At 40.2% G+C, this 13360-nt stretch overlaps 1 protein-coding gene and 1 long non-coding RNA gene across 2 annotated transcripts in view; one reads left to right on the top strand and one right to left on the bottom strand.

The window, feature by feature from the left end:
* Positions 1-9003, bottom strand: part of apc2 (APC regulator of WNT signaling pathway 2) — a 42371-nt gene extending 33368 nt beyond the window's left edge. The window contains exon 1 of the mRNA XM_086263477.1: positions 8786-9003. The gene's annotated coding sequence lies outside the window, so the exon portion shown is untranslated. The remainder of the gene's footprint in view (positions 1-8785) is intronic.
* LOC147313719 (uncharacterized) lies at positions 1262-10971 on the top strand. The gene is made up of 3 exons (XR_015124983.1): positions 1262-1387; positions 6111-6267; positions 10692-10971. It is a non-coding gene; the product is annotated as an uncharacterized LOC147313719 (long non-coding RNA).
* Positions 10972-13360: the final 2389 nt, after the last annotated feature.

Raw genomic sequence — 13360 nt, forward strand, 5'->3', positions numbered from 1 at the left:
TTACGAAAAACTTTCTGCTGTAGGAGGCCACAAAGACATCTACAAATCATTACTAAGTAACATACAAATAACATGATAGAAGTTCAGTCACTAAAAAGGTGAATTTTAGCGAGTGACCTAAACCTACCCACATATTATTTGTCTGACATTTCCATTAAGGGAATTAAAGATAATCCAGAGGTCCTTTTCAAAGTACTGCAGCCGAGGTGAAGCACAGCAGCCAGCTGGCCACACCCGCCAGTGTCATCACCCAGCTTTCCATCAAACCTCACGTTATGCCATAAAAAATTTCAATGGGTTAAAAATTATACCCACTGTAAAGTTGGAATAATGGTCACAAAGAAGGAAATTTAGCACTAGGCTATAAACATTTTTTTCTTTAAATTTGGACATTTTGCGAGTCTCTGGGAATTTACTCGCTGTTGGACACGGCCTCAAGTAGCCATTAGATGAACTACAGTTTTTGGCACTTATACTGACCTATGCTGACAATCGGTGCTGCCATAAGTTGATATCACTCTGATGAACTCCATTAATGTCCATCATCACAACAAGCAAAGCCCAGGTCCGGATCACTCTTTGGGTGTGTTACCTATTTGGATACTGAAACCACTGCACATAGTAATAACTTCAATAACACGCTATAAAAGGAGCTTATTATTATTATTAAATGTCAAAACAAACAAACAAAACAAATCTGTTTGAAAGGAGGCTATTTTGAATCCAAGACGTCACACTTTGTGCTGTTCCTTGATTACTTTGGTTTCTTTGAGTGGAGACATTCAAATTATTGTAACTACAGTATCACTAATATTCAATTTGTCACACACAGAGTTTGCCCACAAAAACAAACCAATACAGGTCGTAAGTATAGCAGTCTAAATGTGTGTGAAGGTCCCCAGACAGTACAGACCTGAGCTAGTGTGTGTGAGTGTGTGTGAGTGTGTGTGTGTGTGTGTGTGTGTGTGTGTGTGTGTGTGTGTGTTTCCCCATCAAAGTCCTCGCATATATGGTTATTCCCTTTAACAGGGTAACATGCTCATCTTCACCCCCCTCATTACCATGGTGACAGATTTGCATGGAGCGATGGCTCTTTCTGCCTCCCTTTTCATCTCACACACACACACACACACACACACACACACACACACACACACACACGCACACGCACACACGCACACACACACAGACACGCACTGCCGCAGTCAGTGCAAAGCACTGACTGCAGAAAGAGCTGCTCTGGAGAGGCAGGCCAATCATACAGAGAGTTAACGAGCGCTAACGGACCCCCTGTTAAAGGTACTGTTGCTATGGAAACAACTGATTCGATGCATGTGACCCCAATATGAGTCGACTGCATGAGATGAGAAAGGATGAAATAATCACAGTGAGTAGACAAACCTTTATTAAAAATACAACTAAACCAACAAAAAACTAAACAAACACCTCCGCCAGTAAACCTTAAACCATCACTGCAATGCCAACGCACACACACACACACACACACACACACACACACACACACACACACTAATCCAGTCTTGCTGGATTCGAGGAGAAGGCTGAAAGTCATTAACCTTCACAGAGGCCTGACAGGGCTGATGATTGACTCGGAGAGAGAGAGATGCTAAAAGAAAATCCTGTGTCAGCATTTAGACCGCAAGAGAGGAAACAGAAGGAAAGGAGGAAGAAAGAAAGGACGTTTAAGAAAGACCAGTGAGAAAGACACAGAGTAAAGAAAGGAAAGATCAATGACGAATGAAAGACAATGGGAAAATCTAAAAGTCAAAGTCAACCAACCACGTAGTTTAAAAGCAAACACCGAATGATGGGAAATGAGAAACAAAAAGCTTAAAATTAAGCAAAACAGAAAGAAAGAAATACACAGTGAAAAAAATTACTAGAAAGACAAAAGGCAGAAAGAAAAAAACACAGAGTAAGAAAGAATGGAAGGATAAAGGAAAAAGAATAAAGAATAAAAACGATCAAATAACAAACAAACGCTGAAACCTGCTGACATGGTAAAAGCTGCAGCTCAAAACACATGAATGAATTCAGATGTACGTCATAAATCTTCAGCATCTAAAGATTTCCAAACTGAGCCACTTCTGTCTTCACAACACCTGGAGGTGACTGAATGTGACAAAATGTTGCTGATTTTTTATGCTGCACGTAGGAGAGTGCAACATTACGAACACCAGCTGTCCCATTTTCTACAGAGGAAGCGTGTTTGTTAGCTTGTTTCAGTCTAAACAGCTGAAACAAAATAAATCATGTTGGTTTAATAATACAATCTGGTGCTGATTGAATATGCAACATAAAGTAGTTTTAAACCCGCAGAAAAACACTGACAGGATGCTGGCACCATTTTCCTCCTCTTTCTTTCACCCTTTCTTTCATGCCTGGAGGATGCGGTTGCCACAGTAACCAGACAGTCCCAGAGGAGACAGAGATGTAGGGAGATGGAGGATGGGAGGATATGGGGGTGGAGCAGGTGGCAGGATTGATCGACTCTCACTTTGTTCACGAATATAAAAATAAAGCAGGTTACAAACCTCGAACTGGGACTTCATGAATAAAAACACATTTTACATCCAAGTGGGTCAAACTCACAGAGGGGAGATTTCTGCACAGAAAGTCTCATTGTTATATATTTACTTGAAATATATTTTACTGTGAAACACTGAAAACGAGTGCTGTTCAGGCCTCTTCAACCCTGATTATGTCTTTTTGATTAACTGTAGATACTTGATGCAAGAAACTGTTGGTTCTTTGTTTTAAATATATTATAAAAAGAGTTCTACATAAACTCATAAAAACACTAATAATAATAAGCCTTGCAGTAGTGCTTGTTGTGATTTGGTAAATAACAGATGACTGCAGTGATCGTTGTGTACGCAGCTCAATATCAGTCAAAACAATGACTGAGCTGCACTGATGCAGGTACTGGAGGCTGTGTATGCAGTGCATGATCTTAGTGTACATACTGTGCACCTGTTTAATGACAACAATGAGCTACAGCTAGCTCTTAAATACCTTCATGTTATGTTACTTATGTGTTATGCTAGTGCGCTATCATATGATTTAGTCCTATTGATCGCTTGATATAGTTTGATATATTTTTATGATTAATTAATTAATGACTCAACTGGATCTCAATTTAAAAATGTACCATTAGGTTATGAATATTAGAAAGTTATGTTGACACTGAAGGAATCACTGTTATCAAAAGTTCACCAGGCGAGGCACAGAGAAAGTTTAATAGATAAGAAGAAAAAAATTTATTTTTTATGTCTCTACCATAAAGGGAAGGATGTTTATCAAGTCCTAACAGCTACTAACTGTTAATAAAATGCTGCTCTGACCGGTTGATCAGCTTCAGGTTTGTCACGTGAGGCCTGGAGGAGGAACAGATGGATGGATGATGGATGAAAATTTTGCTCCAGCAAAGCGAGCGCCTCTTTATTAACCACAACAATCAGATACTTCCTGTCAGCAACACCAAACAGCTCTGCTGCTGCTGTTGTTGATGAAATGTGAGACTGAATGGTGGAGGCTGCTACGGAAGAATAAGCGTGAGAGTGAAAAGCATGGAAGCAGATGCTGATCGAAGAGGTGATTGATTTGATGACATAACAGTGAAGCAGTCAGTACAAACAGCTGCTCCTGTTGTGATGAGCAGACTCAGCGACAGGACGAGAGGACGTGTCAGCGAGCAATAACGCAGAAACACGTTCCTCCATCTTTGTTTTATGCTGCAGAAGTCGACCTCCTACAAATGACCTACATTCTCATGCAGGTGAAGCAAATACAGCAACACAAAACCAGCTGAATGATGCAGCAAATAAATCTGCAGCACTGTTGATTAATCACATTTTTATGAATCTACTTTCATCTGAGCTCAATTTATTTGCGCATTTTGATAAAATTCTTCTTTTGGCTTTTCGTCCTTTTTCTCAAACTGCAAGAACATCTGGAATGCCATGAATCCAACGCTCAATCACAAAAAGTTCCCTCACTGAGAGCAAATAGCAGCAACAGCTTCAATCCCAAACAGATGATGGAATGAAGGTCAAAGGTCAGAGGTGACAGACTAAACTGATGCCCAGTCTGACAGAAAACACTAACCCCTACATAGCATAAGCTCCTCCTCCAACTTTCCAGCTCAGAGATCTGTCTGCGAGTCTCGCTGAGTCCGAGAAACAACGTTGCCAGAGGTCAGATGACCTTTTCCTCTGATTCAAGGAGGAAAATCAACAGAAATATGACAGAACGAAGAGGAAACAGACTGGACGTCAGTGCATGTGCACTGTGCTCATCAATAACAGTTTTGAGTGACTGTCTGAGAGCATATTTAAAGTAAACAGATAAAATCAGCTCTTCACTTTGAGCAAACCAGCTGATCAGCTCACTGATTTCCTTCCTTTGATGCTGGTTTCCCACAGAAAATTATTTTGTCCCATTATTATGCAGGGATGCTGCCGTTTCATTAGACTTTTCTTTTGATTTGAAGTGGCAGGCGGCAAACCAGAAGTGGGAATAACCCTGTCATGTGACCTACAGGGTTACAAGCATAATGACTCTGAAAGGCGTTTCAGGCTAAAGGCCGTTCAGAATGATCAAACAAGATTATTCAAAAACAGCAATATGCAGTTATTTTGCTATTCACATGTAAAAATGAAAAATAGATGACTTTGGTGGAGGACACAGGCTCACCCGGCCTGGACCAGCAGTGTTTTTGACCACACAGCCCGTCTCACAAGGACGACTGCAGGAAGTCAGCGAGTGCAGGAGGGGAGTCCAGATGACAGTCGCAGCAGACTCTCAGGCCGCAGGCAGCCACACGGCGAGTGACAAAGAGCTGGAGCTGACATCCAACTGTTGTGTACTACAGAGAGCGCAGCGGGAAGAGACCACGATGCAGAGTCAAAAACAACGAGTAATACTCCGTCCATAGGTCACCGTGGCTTGAGCTGAACTAGACTGTGAGCGACTTTGAGCTTTCAGGCAGGGGCGAAAAAGCATTACTGTAATCATTATAATTAATCATTTGAAGTCAAAAGTCGAATTAGAGCTCAGCTCAAATTCTGGATATGAAATCTGTTTCCTTATAAGATCTTCAGCCCCTTTTTGCCACCTCTGTCTCTTTCTTGTCTGACAGTTATAGATCTGAAATGGATCTTTTTTATTATCTTAATCTTAATAGATTGTTTAATAAGAGTGTTCAGCCTTCCATAACACTTTGGTCTTTAGTTGGTTCATTGTCTTTTAAACTAGTTCACTAAAATAAAATAAAACCCCTCATTTTGTGCATCCTGGGATTTGTAAAACCGTGAAAACAGAGTTCAGCATTTCACTGTAACTTGATGTGCAGCAGAGGCTTCCAGTACGTTTTCTCCTGGTTTATCGGTGTGTTACCTAACACAAACACTGTCATACCTACAACACATGAGGAGCCACTGGTGCAACACTTGGGTAACATAACAGGGGTTTCGTGCACTATAGCTCTGTTTTTGTGTCTTTTAAAGCCTCTGTTTATTTCCTGTAAATGAAAGCTCGATGTTTGTTTCCACTTTTTGGTTGGGGCCCGTGAGCTCGGATATTATGATGAGGACTTTATGATAATCTCTGCGTTCTGTTGTCTTACGTACAATTGGAGGAAAATATTTGGAAACAAATCAGAATTAAGAACATTAAAAAAAGAAAAGGTTCACACAGATTGTGAGACATCAGACTGCGTCTCCTCCTACAGAAGACTGAATGAGACTGACTACATCAACACTCGTGTATTTTGGACCGCTGTCTCTGTCTGCAGTGGTCCTTCTGTCTTTCTTAGTTTTCAGTGTTTTTCATATATTTGTTTATCTATTGATATCTGATCTATTATCTATTTCTGCTTGTATTTTCTGTCTGACTCTGACTCTCAGTCTCTAAACCGGGGGCATCATTGACCCGCTGAGGCTTCTTCACTAATCCTTCTATGCTTATTAAAAAAAGCTTCAGAATGGTCCTTTAAATGCAAACTGACAGCTTTGTTTTGTTATTTTCTGTATTTGAGCTACTTCAAAGTTTTCTTTATTCTCTTTATGTATTCATTTTTTACTGTGAAGGGTGTTTCTGAGCAAACAGAGATGTGAGACAGCAGAGGAGCTGCTGGGAGCCACACCCTCCATCTGTGCCAGCAGCCTCCATCACACTCACTATAACAAAGCTTCAGATCACCAGGAAAAGACGTCTACATACAGAACAAATCCCAGAAAACTGAAGGTACTGTCTCTGTTTCTCATGTGATCAGTCAAACCACTAAAGGGCAATAGCCCCACAGTTTCTCTCACATTATTCTCAATAATGTCTGTGAAGGTTCGCAGTCATCATGGTCGCTGTAGTCTAAGGAACTTGGAAAGAAAAGCGTCTGGACTTCTTTAAGTTTCTCTGAAGACGTTAAGAGAGAAGAAAATGATTCAAAATCCTGTAGAGCACAGCACAGAAATCTTATTAAGCTTGGGGTTTAACTGAGAGCAGTCATGCGCCTTTGTTAGGGTCTCAACAGAACCGTGGGCTGGCTTAAAAAACAACTTGAGTTTTGCTGTGATTTAATCAAAGGAAATATTTTTATGATGAAGGATTTGAAATTATTCATACAGTCAAAGCAGCTACTGAGGATGAGATTTTTACAATAGCTCTCATCATGTAATCCAGCTCTCTCTGATGATGAGGCTGGACACTGGAGAAGCAGAGCAGCTCCTGCAATCATCGCTGTAGAAGGATCACAGCACTGACAGCAGAGATTTATCTGTAAATGTAGAATAAATCCCACCAGCAGTTTAATACTCACACAATACGTTTCTTAATTTTTTATTTGGTTGTTGTTATTCCTCATTATTCATCCAAAAGTTATAGACCCTCTTAAGCTCTGACCCACTACTGCACTTTGTACGCTTGGACTGATTACCACATGGGCAAATGGCCACATACCCAGCACCCTGCAGCCAGTGGAAGCCCACGACAGTTGTTGTATTTCAAATATTTGCATAAAGGGATTTTTGTTTGAATGTTTTCTAAATTGAACAATCTAAGGATTACGACAGAGGTCTAATATTAACTGTTACGGTGATAGTCGTGGAGCATTCAAGGACTACCTGAGACAAGGAAAGTGAGCTGCATCCTCTGACGTACGTGGAGGAAAACAGTTCTTAACTGTGGATTAAATTTTGCTAACACATACAGGTGAGACTGCTTAACGAGTATTGTACTGTACATGGTGAATAAAGGACGTAACAATAATTTAACAGGACAAAATGTAAGTATTACATGTTGTAATTGTGAGCTACCTCACATTTTCCTCTACAACTCTGTGCTTGGTACAAATACCAGACACCCTGTTTACAGAGTAGGCAGGTGGGCCTGTGGCAGGTTTGTGTTCAGGCTCGTGATAAACCGTGATCTCCTTTGTCCTTCCAGGGACACAGATATATACTATTCACTATCTCGATCGGTCTCCTCTTACTTACTGACCTACATCTGCCAAAACAGTATTGTCCCTAACGGTACCTTATTCTTATTCTTTCTATGTGTACATAAAGCTGCAAAGAATGTGGAACAATTACTTCTTCTGATGTTTGAACTTTCATTACATTTGATGTTTCTTATGTTTTTATACTGATTTTATATAATTTGCTATGTGTAATTTTAATAAATGTTAAAGGTCGTAAATACAACTCTGATTAAATGTCCGGCCTAAATTCACACGACAGCATTAAGGTGCCATGAAAGTACCTTTTTTTGCACCTTTTTTCATTCCTTTCAGAATTCTTTCCTGTATATTTCCTGTGAAATATTTTCCCTGAAATGCAAAACTTTCATTCAGTTTTATTAAGAAAAATAGCTCTGCTTTCACTCTTCTTTCTAAGGAAAGTTTAGGTGCTTTATTTATCAGAGCCTGGGCCTATTGATGCTCCCCTTTGCCCAATCCAGCTTGTTCAGTAATCCTGGACCCTCCCCTACACCACACAACAGAAAATACAAACCTACAGCAGCTGCACCCTTCATGTTCACCTTCTGCAGGCCTAATCAATGCAATAAATCATTCAGGAGCATGGCCTGCTTTTCTTCACCAATTCACAGATTATGCATGTGCATTAAAAGGAGCATATATGAAAAACAACCAACATAAAACTTCGATCTGACAGACATAAAAGCAGAAGCAGAGCAGCTCCAGAGGAACAATCACCACCACGTATTTTCTTAAAATCAGCACATTTCAATCACGATGAAGACAAACAATAAACAGAGAAACGCTGAAGAAAGCTGCGACAGCTCCAGCAGAATAAATGAATATTTAACAGAGTGGGGTGATGCATCCTTAACCAGTGAACCCAGTGAAACCAGCGCATACTGGGGGAGACTGCAGGAGACCTTCAAGGCCCAAAATGATCACCCAACTTAAAAAAACACCTCACAGTAAATTTCCATGTGACTTTCAGCTGAATGAATATCCATAGAGGATTTTCGATTTGATTTTTTGTTTTTACGATAAAACAGATATTTTTTCTACAGGACGCTTTCTTGTTATTCTTGAATCTGACCTCCTTTTTAGCTGCTGCTTCTCTGACGACATCTATGATTCATCAGCTCCTCCATCCTCCTCCATCCATCTGCATGCATGAAGGAGAAAATACAGCCCTCCCTTCCCTTCCCAACCCCATCACCTAATACCCCGCATGAATGATGGATGAAATGAAAACAGGGTGGAGGAAAACAAGAACATTAAAAATCCGACTCAAACCTGAAATCTCCGCCGCAGCTTTTAAAATCCGGACACATCAGCCTCCTCCCGTCTGACCTGCGCTCATCAGCGAGTCTCTTTATGTCTTTATCCGCTGCGTTTAGGAAGAGAACCACATCTAGTCGGACCGAACCGGACCGGGAGAGGACAGGAGGGTCGGTACGGTCGGAATGAGGGGTGAGATGGAAGCGACAAACCGAGGAGCGGTCGGTCCTTACCTCATGACTCTGAGACTCCGAGCAGAGCTGAAGATCACAGAGAGAAGAGAGAGGGAGAGAGAGAGAGAGAGGGGGGGGGGGGGGGGGGGGTGGAGGGAGGAGACAGAGTCGGGGGGGAGTTAAATGGAAATAGAAAAAGGTTTTGTTAAAGACCGCTGAACTCAGTACAAGAGCAAATCATCCTTTTAAAGTTATCCTCACTGTTTACGCACAAATTAACAGACGCATCAGTCTGAGAGGGACACATGAATCACACCTCATTAAATGTGGCTAAAAACAGAGAAAGCTCAGATGATATTCAAATGCATGTGGAATAAAAAATATAAAGTCAAAGCAGTGAGACGGGATCCTTAAGGTGAAGACAAACACATTACATGAAAAAGGAATATCTTTTCATTCACTGTTTGAATCACAGCTGGTTTCTATATAAGTTTCCACTGTGTAAAGTTTTTGTGCTTTAAAGATTTAGTTTGATTGCTGAGAGGTTTTAGTTGTTTAGTTGATTATTTGTTGTGTTTGCGTCCTCCTGTGTTCTTGTTCTTCAGTGTAGTTTGTCTCTGTTCCTGTTGTACTTTGGTAGCTTGTTGTCTCAGGTGTCCTCACCTATTTTTTGTTCCCCTTGTGTCTCCCATTCCCAGTCAGTCCTCACTGTATACGTAGTCCTGCCATTCATAGCTGTAGGTTTGCGTTTCCTGTGCTCCCTGTTTGCCTGTTCGTTGTGTTTTTTGGACTCTAATCAATTGGCTTTGTGTTTCATGGCTCCTGCCTCCTGTGTCTACAGTTATTGCACTCCACACACAACTAACGATGGCAGTTTAGGGAAATCAATCCAACAGCTGTTGGAAAAAAAAGTACACGTAAGACTGCAGAATTAATCAGCCCAACAAGCCAAACTTCACAGTTTCAGGACCAGCAGACTGAAAAACAGCTTTTTTCAGTGCAGCATCAGGCTGTTCAGTACTTACAACAGACCAATTACATGCTCACCACTGTGGAATATTCACCTTATGTGCAATAGCCCCAAACCTAAAACACCTCTGTTATGTCCATTTATTCCACTGCCCACCTGTGCCATCATTTGAGCTGGTATCATTAGATTTTTAATCTCATTTATTGTTTTATGTATGATAGAAGAAAATACAGGATATATATTTCTAGGAATTATATTTTATTCTTATTGTATAAATGTTTATCTTTGTATGCACCAAATACAGCAGTGCTTCTAATTTTGATGCATGTATGTTGTTGCTAATAATGACAATAAAACTTAATATATCTTAAACTTTGAGAATCCAGCTGGTCAGGAAAAGCTTACTCGGCTTACTTTATTGTTTCAAACATTACACATGTTCTTTGGTCTTTTTTTTCTTGATATGATTGTTGGTGTTGTTTCTGCATCATTATAATTTACATTACTCCACAGCTATCAGTGTTATTGACCAGTCGTGTTGTTGGGATATCAGGACTGGAAAAACATTAAACATTTAACCTAAACCAAAATCTTAAAACTGTAGATATAACTGTATAATTCAATAATTTACTCAAATGGTATTTAACCTAACTTATGGCTCTTAAAATATTAGTTTCTAACGGTAACTAAGCAGCAAGTAAAGACACAAATAACACTGAGAAAAAAATCAACTATACCTAGAAATAATAAATCAATGCTGACTTTTGTTTTAACACAGGACCACAGCCTCCCAGGTGGAATGAACCCAGTGATCTACCACAACCTGCTCCTCGCACATCACCTCAGCCGACTTCTGAAAGCGGCTTTAAAGTGTTTCTGTCAGAAACGCCTGAAGACAAGCAGCTCCTGCTGCAGTCTTTTCCTTCACAGCTGCAGCGTGATTTGAGAATGTGAGGAACGGGAGGTGCACTGATGCTTCTGCACCAAAATAACAAGAATGTTATATGAGAATGTCACACTGTTTATTATAATAATAATTTATTCATAACAAAATAATATTCCTCACATTCATTATGGAGGCTATGTGCTGTGCACAGCATATTTTAATGCAGTACTTGTGATTCATTCTGTTTCTTTAAATTAGAATTAATTAGTTTGTTGTGTTTAGTTCACTTTACAGTCAGGAACTGAATCTCTGCCACTTCCTCCTGCATCCTTTTCCTTCTTGTTCAGAGAAATGTTCACATTGGCTTTGATTGTAGACATTATTTAATAAATCCTTTTATCAGTTTACATGTGTAATTGTAAAGAGCTGATTTTCTTTAGAAACATCGCTAAGACTATAGTATTCTTGAAACCTGCCTCTCTGTCTAAATACAAAACCTAAATTTAGCTGCATTCAGGAAATATCTGATCAAACTGGGCAAAACCTCAAATGCATCAAACCAGTTTATCAAGAAAAACATTAATTTCCGATTATGAACAACAACAGTCAAAAAACTGATGAATATTGAAATTCACCTGGCTAAGTTTAGAATAATTATTAAACTGTTAACAGAATGTTTGACAGCCTAATTACCTTTGTTTCAGTATAGTAGACATTGACTCATTACCATCACATAAACGTTAGCTTTGCAGTGCTTCATCGTTCCCGCTAGAGGGAGATAAGTGACCGTGTTTCTATTTTACTTTATCCGGGTCTTTCCAACACATTCAGCATTTTTTTTTAAATCCATCCGTTCATCCGCAAAAAAAGGAAAAGAAAAGCAGAAGGCTAAGACCACACATTTTTTTTAGCAGTCATTATCAGTAAAAAGCGATTTTAGCAACACAGTAGCATCCCCTGGCTGCAATATCAGTAATACAGACAATATAAATCAGCTGACTCTGACTTACAAACTGAGGGATACTGTGCACCCATCCACCACTTATACATATGCAACTTATCTGGATTTCCCCACCCAACCCTCCAGCTCTCCTGGCAAACACTGAGGGATTCCCAGCAAGCTGAGCGACAAAATCTCTCCAGTGTATCCTGAGTTTTCCCCGGCGTCTCCTCCCAGGGAGAGATGCCTGAAACACCTCACCTAGGAGATGCCCAGATGTCTACTGGGCTCCTTGCAAACCACCAAGCCCCTCACCCCATGTCTAATGGTGAGCGCAGACATCCTTCAGAAGCAACCCATTTAAAAAAGGTGCACATATACTTAAATTAATGATTAAATAATACTATGTATTCTTTGACAATAAATGATAGATGAATAATCAGCTGACTCTCCAATGCTTTATCATCTCTTTATGGATGATCAGGAGATAGGGGGGGAGGGGGGGGGGGGGGGGGGTTGCATCAGCATGTGATTGTGAGTAAGTTAGAAACTAATAAATGTGGCTTACAGTACAACGTGCTTTGAGTGCTCAGTTACAACAGAAAAAGGCTATCAGGAGTACCGATCCCTTTACTCCAGCTCCACCATCTTGGACTGCAGCTGCAGCCTTTTGTTCTCTGCAGCCTTGTAGCGGCAGCAGTTCTCCACCTGCTGGAGGGTCTTATTAGTCAGATCTGGAGCAGATTTCAAACTGTCATCAGCAGCTGCAGTTCAAGACACTGGAGATGGAGTTTGTAAAAGAGGCTTGAGACACATGAGTGATCTTTAGAAATGCCACAACAGTTTAACCTGCAGTCAGGGAAACACAAGACGAGGAGGACCGGAGCCAAGCTGGTTACTACAACTTTGAGAAAAAAAACGGAAACATTAGGAAATCAGTCACATTGTTGTCTCAGGTAGATAATAAAATTAAAGTAAGTCACAAAATATAATATTGCTCTGCCCAAATATAGTCTATTTGTGGGGAACAGTGGACTTGTTAGTCACAAAAGCTTTGTTACACTTCTTGATGGTCCTTTAAGAGTCTAAGTGGGACCATAACTTACAGAGTATCATCATGCTGTGTTCAGTAAGACTTCAAACTAACAATTAAGAGCATGAAGTCATCAGGAAAGCGCTTCCAGCCTCTTCACTTTTCCATGACGCAAAATTTAGATTGTAGCCTGTGATAACTCCAAACACTTACACATAACCATATCAATGTAAACACCAAGATGCAATCCCCAAACCTGCAAGCAACACATGCTTCATCTGTTATATCAGCAGCTCTTTGTCCTCATGCACCACGGGACAATAATCAATGCGATATCGATCACTCACTACTGAAGCCTCACTGTAACATTACGTAACATTACACTAGTCTTATTTGCATCTATTGTTTTCCTTTTGATGAAAGAAGGATCGAGATAATTGTTTTGAAGGAAAACCAAAACACAAAATGACTTTGGTACATTTGATCAGACGATCAGGAGTCACACAACCCTAAACAGGGACATTTGATCACTAACAGGTACACAGCTTATATTACAGGCAGCCTGAACAGCCAATACTGCGTATTTCT

The sequence above is a fragment of the Aulonocara sp. 'chitande type north' Nkhata Bay genome, linkage group LG15 (genome assembly GCF_057382095.1).
Source record: "Aulonocara sp. 'chitande type north' Nkhata Bay isolate Kocher_YH1m ecotype deep benthic linkage group LG15, A_spYH_male_GT1.1, whole genome shotgun sequence".
NCBI classification, from domain to species: Eukaryota; Metazoa; Chordata; class Actinopteri; order Cichliformes; family Cichlidae; genus Aulonocara; species Aulonocara sp. 'chitande type north' Nkhata Bay.